The sequence below is a fragment of the Lepidochelys kempii genome, chromosome 10, assembly GCF_965140285.1.
Source record: "Lepidochelys kempii isolate rLepKem1 chromosome 10, rLepKem1.hap1, whole genome shotgun sequence".
In the NCBI taxonomy this organism is placed as follows: Eukaryota; Metazoa; Chordata; order Testudines; family Cheloniidae; genus Lepidochelys; species Lepidochelys kempii.
This window is the reverse complement of record NC_136389.1, coordinates 78,331,802-78,342,164: the sequence shown is the minus strand read 5'-3', so window position 1 is coordinate 78,342,164 and position 10,363 is coordinate 78,331,802.

Genomic DNA, 10,363 nt, shown 5'->3' with positions numbered 1-10,363 from the left:
AAGTAACAAAATAGTTATTCCTGGCAAGGAATAATTTGCTAAATTAAAAGGTGAAACTTTCTTTTTGTGAACAATTCACAAAACAGATCACAAAATCCTCAATTTGAGTCCGATTCTGGCTGATGCTGTGGGCACAGTTCTGGTAGCACAAAGCAGCTGTAAAGCTGCTCTAAAAATGGGCAACTGGAGATTCTCCCAGGGTGTGAGGGGGCATAGTCAGAGCATGTTGCAGCAATTTCTTCTATTACGAGCCAATGCAATTTGGAGCATCCCTGGGGCTACTCTAATGAACACCAGCAACCAAACTGGCACCCAGCAGCCCCTGAGATGGGTAAAGTGCTTCCCCCAGCCCCAATCTCCTCGGCTGCATTGTGCAGAGCTCTCATGCAGGTGAGGATCTAGCCCTTACTTTGGTCTTTGAGTTCTAACTTTGTTCATTCTTGGAAAGTTATCATGAATTTCTTCAGTACTTAGAACCTGATCTGCTGATTGCTCATGAACCACGAACTGCAAACATTCACAATCTGCATTGCACTGGCTAGTTGCACAAGACATATGGTATTGTTTCTCTTCCTGGAATGGCTGACATATGCAACTAACCAACAAAGAGCAAACTGTATATTTTACAGTCAAACCAACCATTTTAAATGAATATTTAAGTTTAAGATTTGGGCTAGTAAATCTCAAGCACTAGAATGCTCATGGAAAGAGATCACAAAAAAGTAACCAATACACTTAGATTGGGGAGGACAAACTATGGCCTGCGAGCTGCTTCCGGCCCATTAGACGTTTTTATCTGGCCCTCGAGTTCCCACCTGGGAGCAGGGTCGGAGGCTTCCCAGCCCCAACTCACAATTCCCTTGATGAGCACCATCTTCCGACATGCAGAACCACACTGCGCAGGTGCGATTTCACGGTGCTGTTTCCGGGATTGGAACCCTGCCCCTACGTGGCAGCCCCCATCCCATGCGGCAGCACACCCAATCCCCTCCCGGTCTCCTACGGCCCCCCCTCAAGAGGCTCAAAACCGCCCAGGGGCCGCACCCGTCCCAGCTAGGGTGCCTCTGCCAGTGATGGTGCCTGGTACGGCCGCCTTGGTGACACTGCCAGCAGGACCCTTAGGAGTCCCCAGTACTGCCCCTATAGAACCCCCCCCCCACGCCCCATGAGTCCCCGCTCGCCCCACCTCAGTAACATCCCTTATATAGCCCCCCCCCCCATGCTACACCCCATACAGTCCCCCTCTCCCACCAGGCATTCATGGCCCACCATACAATTTCCATACCCAGATGCGGCCCTCAGGCCAAAAAGTTTGCCCATCCCGACTTAGATCAACAGTCACTTCAGAAGTGAAACAAATACTCAGGGCTAATTTTTTCCTACTATTCACTCAACCCTCATGTATAGTAAGTAATTTCTAAACCAGATAATATGCATGACCCTGATCCAAAGCTTACTAAAGTCAATGGAAGTCTTTCAGTATATTTTAGTGGCTCAGTCCTCAGTGTTGGGGGTGGGGAGGACGGCAAGAAAGTTCAGCTTCACTGATTTTAATGGTTATAAAAAAAACCCCAAAAACACCTTTGATCAATAGACAAGAAATGCCACAATAAGCCTTGTTTTTGTGGATCAAACTGTCAATTGATGAGACTAAGTGAAAAGAAAACTGGAGACTATTTGGGCATTTTTTCCTTTTCATAATAGTGAGTTTGGGTCATTCCTCTTTTATGTGTGTCTATTACTCTGCATTGGTTTGCCTGGAGCTGCTGCTGGCAGAGCCAAGATGGATCACTGACTTGATTCTTCCTCCAAAGTCGCTGGCTTGCCTAGTTCAGCAATGCATTTTTTAGACTAAGCACCCCGCCCCCTTTTTTTTTTCCTTCCCCAGACACAGAAAGTAAAATTCTGGTCTCAGCTACACCCATTTAAATCTGGAACACCACTATGGGTTTACACTGGTGACAGTGAGCTCAGAATCTGACCCAGCGTATGTGCATACTTAAAGCTAGAGTTTTCCCTTTTGGGAGAATTTTCTAAAATTCATTTAGTACTGATGAAAGGGTCCTGATTCACAGCCCAGGGGACTGAAATCCTCTTTATCCAGAGAATGGGTACAGCATGGGACGCAGCAACGCAAGCTTCCCTATGCTGCCCCACCAATAAGCCTGACCTAGAAAGACAAGACGGTTCAGGACTCCATACCTATTCAATCCTTGATCTCTCTGCTGACAAGGTTACCACCAAGAGCCAAGGGTGGTCATGGGTTTTCTGATGTGGAGACTTATTTGCTGTTAACTAGATGGAGATCATCAACTCATTCCATGCAGCCTCAAAAGCCACTAGTCAGATGCTAACACCCTTTCACTGCTAACATAGGCAAGAAGGGTTCCATATCCCATTACCCATCTCAGGAGCCATCTAGTCCAAACACAATTTTAAGACAACTCATTAAAGAGACACACAAAACTTAGCCAACCCCCATCTCTGATCCACAATCTTTATAATATTCTTCAGTCCTGTGTTCTTCGTTTGCATCTGTCCTTTGACTTCCATAATACTTAGCTCTCGTGTTTATTTGTTAATTTCTTGCATGAGATGCATTAGCTGCAACCTCTAGCTTCATGTGCAAAGTTATTACACACTAAAACACAGGTAGATCATGTCAACTACAGGGAGCTCAAGAACCAACCCCATGGGAAAACTCAAATTCAGCTCCTCCCCTGTGACGGCTTCAGGCCCCCAACCAAGGCATCATTCAAGTAGATGGGCCTCACGATGCACCGGAAGATCCACCAATTAGGGACTAACAGGAAAATATGTTCCACCGAGAACACACTTCCTCCCAACCCCAGATAAACATCTACCATCAAATTCTATTCCCGCTGAAGCCAATGACAAAAATCCCATTGACTTCAGCTGGAGCAAGACACCACCATTTGGAACCATCAAGCACTCATTGGTTGGTCTCAACTGTTGGGATAAGACACAGGAAGAGGTGGTTTCTTATATACTCACAACTTTAATTTCTCGGGGCTTATGCATCTTAGCCTCCAGGGCTTTGTGTGGGTCTACACTGGCTCACCTTTAGTCATCTGTAAAATACTCAGCAAGAAATAGGAGAAAGTTAGAGCTTTAAAAAAAATCCTTTATCTTTCGAGCAGGAGCAGCCCAATTGCTGCAGTTACAATCATACCGAGAGATATGCCACAAGGTTTCCTATTCCGCATAGTATTTATCTGAAATTCAAAATGACAGCATCCCTATGCAACACCAATGCCTCTCCAGAGTTCAAGAAGTTTTTAGGTCCCCTATTGACCTGGCTTATAAAGCTCTTAATAAATTAAAGCCTCAGTGGATGTAGGCTTAAAAATATAAAGTTGCTACAATTTTCTCTCTCCTCTGAAAAGGCAAGAGTTGTTCTGCTTAGCTAGCAACAATTTCTGAATACTAGGGTTGCTGTTCTTGACCTTAATAGCGATGCTGGGAATTGAATCACAACGGCTAACGCATTTTAGTAAATCTTGGCATGCTATGTCACACCTCATCAGCAAACACCCCACTTTTATTATGTGCCTTCTGCAAAAATAATCATTCTTCATTGCTTTCTGGGTTAAATCCCCATATCATGTAGATTCTGGAAACACTGCTTTCAGACACTTTGGCTGAGATTTTCAAAGATGCCTGGGGGACACAGACATCCAATTCCCAATAATCTCAGCCATTGTGCAAAAGATATTAGAGTCAACTGGGTCCCAAACTGGGAAATAGAAGAATCATCTTTTCCTCCATAAAATAACTACAAGAAAGAGACCTCTTCTCAGCTTGTGCATTAAAGAGTTACTAAACAACTGAGAATTTCCTAACATTTGAGCATATAAAGTTGCTTTTGTAAAAGAATAATTTAGTGGCCTCAAACAGAACTTTGTGTGGATTTAATTATGAGCAAAACTGGGCAGCTCTGGCCATAGCAAGGATTAAAAATGGTTTTCCAGGAGACAAAGAATTATGGGTATTCTGAACCCTATATTTACTTTGTGATTCTGGCACAAATGAGCCATATACTTAAAACAGATACTTCTATCAACATCAAGGGCAATACGCTACTCGCATGTGGCACAAAGATCAGGATCAGATACAGACAGCACCATCTGCTGATCTCTTGACTGTAAGTAACTGTGTATATCCAGAAAGTCACAAATAAGGAAACATCTGCACTATAGTGTGTAGTTAGGCTTAAAATTACAGCAATAAACCTCACACAAAGCGCAATCTGAAGACAACAGCAAGAAATGTAGAAGCTACTTTGCAGCTTCTCTCTGGTTCAAACATTTACTGCAGTATAAATGTTGCTCTCTCTTCCAAAGCACCATAAAGTAGATATTCCAACAAGCCGCTCTGTTGCCCTCTGATGGGGTGATACTCTTGCATTGCTACACAGGACTCCACAAAGCACTCTTAAGACTGATAAGGCACCCAACTGCACAGTGACTGGGGATTTCTGCTCTGTGAATATCATCTTGCAAGCAAACATTAGAATAGCACTTGTGCTCAATCCTTAGGGCTGTTTTGCAGGAGGATCTTCTTTCTGACCCACACAATGCTAAATGCCTCATCATTTTGGTTTAGACAGAGGCAACTTTATGGATCCAGCCAGGTCAAAAAGCACAGAAGTAAGGAGAAATTAAAGAAAAACCAAAGACATTACAAGGAATTGTTTTAAAGCATTAGCACGAACAAGACAGGTGAATTACATAGGCTGGTCACCAGAAAATCTTTAACCCAAGAACAGCATGGCTATAGTCAGCACCTCGTTCAATTTACAGACATTACAGCTTATTCCTTTTGGTCAGGGCCAAATGGGCAGACACACTGACCTACCTTCTCACGGACCCAGTACGTTGGTGAGGCGTGTAAAAAGCTAGCCTAGGCAGTGCCATGCCATCTGTTCTGCAACTGCAGCACTTTTCATAATCACTAGATTCCTTTCCACTGTGTGCTAGAAATGATCTGTGCATTAAATGTTAAGTGATTTATTTCCTCCATTCCTCTATATTAAGGAGATTCCTATGATTACTTATGAAGCCACAGTTGTGTGACATCACAACTAATCAATGTCACAAGTGGACTCTCTCCAATTTGTCCACATCTTTCCTAAAGTCTGGCACCCAGAATTGGAGACAATACTCCAGACGAGGCCTCCCCAGTGCCAAGTAGAGCAGGACAATTAACTCTTGTGTCTTAAATACAACACTCATGTTAACACACCCCAGAATTAAATTAGCCTTTCTCGTAACTGCATCATATTGTTGACATACTGCATATTCAACTTGTGATCCCCCAAGTCCTTTTCAGCAGTACTACTGCCTAGCCAGTTATTCCCCATCTTGTAGATGTGCATTTTATTTTTTTCCTTCCTAAGTGTAGTACGTTGCACTTGTGATTATGGAATTTCATCTGGTTGATTTCAGAACAATTCTCCAATTTCTCAAGGTTGTTCTGAATTCTAATCCTGTCCTCCAAAGTGCTTGCAACCACTACTAGCTTGGTGGCCTCTACAAATCTCATAAGCATACTCTCCACTCCATTTTCCTAGTCATTAATGAAAATATGGAATAAGTACAAGCCCCAGCACTGACCCCTACAGGGCCCCACTAGACTGCCACCCTCCATCCCCAGTTTGACAGCAAACTCTTGATAACTACTCTTTTAAGTATGTTTTTTTAACCAATTGTGCACCCACTTTATAGGAATTTCATCTAGACCACATTTTCCTAGTTTGCTCATGAGAATGGCATGTAGTATTGTCAAAAGCCTTACTAAAAACAAGATACATTGCCTGTATCACTTCCCCACTATTCACTAGGCCAGTAACATTGTCAAAGGAGGAAATTAGGTTAGGTTGGCATGATGCATCCTTGACAAATCCATGCTGGCTATTCCTTATAACCCTATTATCCTCCAAGTGCCTACAAACCGATTGTTTAATAATTTGCTCTGGTATGTACCCAGGTTTTGAAGTTAGGCTGGCTGGTCTATAATTCCCCAGGTCATCTTTATTCTCCATTTTTAAAGATAGATATTATGTTTGCCCTTCTCCAGGCCTCTGGGACCTCAGCTGTCCTCCATGAGTTCTTGAACATAATTGCTAAGGGTCCTAAGATTCCTTCAGCTAGCTCTTTAAGTGCCCTAGATGAATTTCATCAAGCACTCCTGACTTGAATACATCTAACTTATCTAAATATTCTTTAACCTGTTCTTTCCCTATTGTGTTCCTACCCCCTTGTTAATATTGCATTGAGTAGGGGCCACCATTAACCTTTTTAGTGAAGACTGAAGCAAAATAAGTGTTAAACACCTCAGCCTTCTTGATATCATTATTAGCTGTCCTTCCCCTCTACAGAGAGGGAATACACTTTCTTTCATCTTTCTCTTGGTCCGAATGTATTAAGACAATAAGATTCTTTAAAGTACCTTGCTAGATCTAACTCATTTTGTCCCTATATGCTTGTGCCATTCATTTGTACTCCTCCTTAGCAATCTATCTTGTTTCCACTTTTTGTAGGACTCCTTTTTGATTTTCAGGTCATTAAAGAGCTCCTGATGGGAGTCATAGTGGCTTCTTACTGTTACTTTCTCTCTTTTGTATCTGCAGTGCGCCTTTAATATGGTCTCATTGAGAAACGACCAGCTCTCCTGACCTCCTTTATCCCTTATATTTTGTTCCCATAGGACTCTACTTAGTAGCTAAGTTTGTTAAAGGCTGGGTTTTTTTGTCAAGCCAAATTTTGCCTCAGTTTGACAATGAACTCCATTGTCCTGAGCTACCACAGTATTTTATAGGAGTTGTCATTCAGCTGATATCCAGCCTCATTCTTCCCAATAGGCCAGCTCCCCAGCCAGACAACGTCTCCCATGCCAGTTCAGCCAAGGGGAGGCTGTGATGCATCATGGGAGAAAAGTCTGGCCAGGGACTTTGGCCCATAGGATTATAGGGCTTCCAGTAGGCACCACACTTGAAGGGGACATACATTAACGCCAAACTGACCCCAAAATGACAGGTTTCAGAGTAGCAGCCGTGTTAGTCTGTATTCGCAACAAGAAAAGGAGTACTTGTGGCACCTTAGAGACTAACCAATTTATTTGAGCATGAGCTTTCGTGAGCTACAGCTCACTTCATCGGATGCATAAAGTACAGTGAGGAGATTTTATATATACACACAGACCATGAAAAAAATATACATTGTAAGGAGAGTGATCACTTAAGATGAGCTATTACCAGCAGGAGAGTGGGGTGGGGGGAGAGAAAACCTTTTGAAGTGACAATCAAGGTGGGCCATTTCCAGCACATTTCCAGGAGTTAACAAGAAGGGGGGGGAGGGCAGGAGGGGAGGGGGGAGATAAACAAGAGGAAATAGTTTCACTTAGTATAAGGACTCAACCACTCCCAGTCTCTATTCAAGCCTAAGTTAATTGTATCCAATTTGCAAATTAATTCCAATTTAGTAGACTCTCGTTGGAGTCTGTTTTCAAAGTTTTTTTTATTGAAGGATACTCACTTTGAGATCAGAAATCGAGTGACCAGAGAGACTGAAGTGTTCTCCGACTGGTTTATGATGTTATAATTCTTGACATCTGATTTGTGTCCATTTACTCTTTTACGTAGAGACTGTCCAGTTTGCCCAATGTACATGGCAGGGGGGCATTGCTGGCACATGATGGCATATATCACATTGGTAGATGTGCAGGTGAACGAGCCTTTGAAAAACCAAAATGGTTTCATTTTGGGTCGAGACACAAGACAAAGTATGCTGATTTTCTCTAATAGAGAAATCGGAGTTTTCCCAGGAAAAAAAATTTTCATTTGGTGGAAAACACATTTCCCACAGAAAAAAACATTGATGGAAAATTTCCAACCGGCTCTCGCTGGGAAGAAGGCTTATGGAAAACAATGGAGGAAAAAACTGAAATAACAATTAAAGTTGTACATAAAACCTAGTCTGAGACCCATCTTGCTTTCAGAGATGCAAGAAAGATAAATGACATTAACAAGCTAATCTCCTTGTCCTTGGTGGAAAAGTTGAGCTAGAAAAAATTAGGTTTCAGAGGAACAGCCGTGTTAGTCTGTATTCGCAAAAAGAAAAGGAGTACTTGTGGCACCTTAGAGACTAACCAATTTATTTGAGCATGAGCTTTCGTGAGCTACAGCTCACTTCATCAGATGTTTACCGTGGAAACTGCAGCAGACTTTATATACATGATTTCTGTGTGTATATAAAGTCTGCTGCAGTTTCCACGGTAAACATCTGATGAAGTGAGCTGTAGCTCACGAAAGCTCATGCTCAAATAAATTGGTTAGTCTCTAAGGTGCCACAAGTACTCCTTTTCTTTTTAGAAAAAATTAGAAGAGTCAAATATCGGACCACTAGCTGAGAAGCGGGCAGAAGGCATTAGTTTGAGCATCTGTCTGTTTCTAAACACAGGCTCAGTTTAATATTTGTAACTCATAAAAGCGTAATAAGTTACAGCCCTATTTATGTGCAGTTATTTCAAAGTGACAAATTCTCAACACGATCCAGTCTTTTACCATGATACTGCGTCCAGGTTTACATTAGGAGTCAGAGGCCTAAACATCTCGGAAGAGTCTATGTTTTGGGAAACCTGTTACAGATTCATGGATAGACTGAGGGCAGTAAGAAAAATATTGTGACGTGTATTGCATTAAAACGTTTTCCTCCATGTTATATAATGTAAGGCATTTTTAATGGATTTTTCCTCTCTTGCCCAATGTATCTCAGCTATTTCTAGGATGCCTGCCACCTTGGTGTCTATACATTTAGAATAACTTTATGGTCTGTGTTTCTCTTCCAGCTTTAGTCACATCCTTCTTTACGATCTGAAAGGATGTACACACACTGCCATTGAAAGATTGAGGTGGCCAACAAGGCAACCCTAGATAGACCAGGAGGGAGAGGTTAAAGCAGGAAGTCTGGGCATATCCAGAACTTGAAGCATATCCACCAACATGAGAAACGTTACTTAGTGACTGTGAGAACTTGAGCCATTTACTTCTATAGAACTTACACAACTTTTTGTAAAGTATACAGCCCTTAGGATTTCATTGATAACTTTGCAAAATATGAAATGCCATCATGTGCCAGCAATGCCCCTCTGCCATGTACATTGGTCAAACTGGACAGTCTCTACATAAACCAGACGGAGAACACTTCAATCTCTCTGGTCACGCAATCACAGACATGAAGGTCGCTATCTTAAAACAAAAAAACTTCAAATCCAGACTCCAGCGAGAAACTGCTGAATTGGAATTCATTTGCAAATTGGATACTATTAATTTAGGCTTAAATAGAGACTGGGAGTGGCTAAGTCATTATGCAAGGTAGCCTATTTCCCCTTGTTTTTTCCTACCCCCCCCCCCAGATGTTCTGGTTTAACTTGGATTTAAACTTGGAGAGTGGTCAGTTTGGATGAGCTATTACCAGCAGGAGAGTGAGTTTGTGTGTGTATGGGGGTGGGGGGGATGTGAGAAAACCTGGATTTGTGCTGGAAATGGCCCACCTTAATTATGCACATTGTAGGGAGAATGGTCACTTTGGATGAGCTATTACCAGCAGGATAGTGAGTTTGTGTGTGTGGTTTTTGGGAGAGGGGTGAGAGAACCTGGATTTGTGCAGGAAATGGCCCAACTTTATTATCATGCACATTGTGTAAAGAGTTGTCACTTTGGATGGGCTATCACCAGCAGGAGAGTGAATTTGTGTGGGGGGGTGGAGGGTGAGAAAACCTGGATTTGTGCTGGAAATGGCCCACCTGATGATCACTTTAGATAAGCTATTACCAGCAGGACAGTGGGGTGGGAGGAAGTATTTTTTCATATTCTCTGTGTATAAATAAAGTCTGCTGCAGTTTCCACGGCATGCATCCGATGAAGTGAGCTGTAGCTCACGAAAGCTCATGCTCAAATAAATTGGTTAGTCTCTAAGGTGCCACAAGTCCTCCTTTTCTTTTTGCGAATACAGACTAACACGGCTGTTACTCTGAAACCTGAATGGAAACCGATGCAGTGTGTTTTCCTGAGTTTGCAAACAGCTCCAGTAGCTCTGTTGATTCTCCAGCTTCTCCCAAGCAGCCAAAAAGTGAAATTAGCAATACTCCAAAGTTTCACTGCTGCTATTCAGGACCTCATAGGCAATAGTAATGCAATCCAGAATCAAGTCAATGTCACGCTGCTTGAGAAAGCTACAGGTAGGAGCAGACATGAGTACTAGGGTTATTCCCAGAGAAGCTCTTTCTCTCCCCCACTCACTCCATCATCCCCCCACCAACCCAAATATTTTTCTTCCATCTT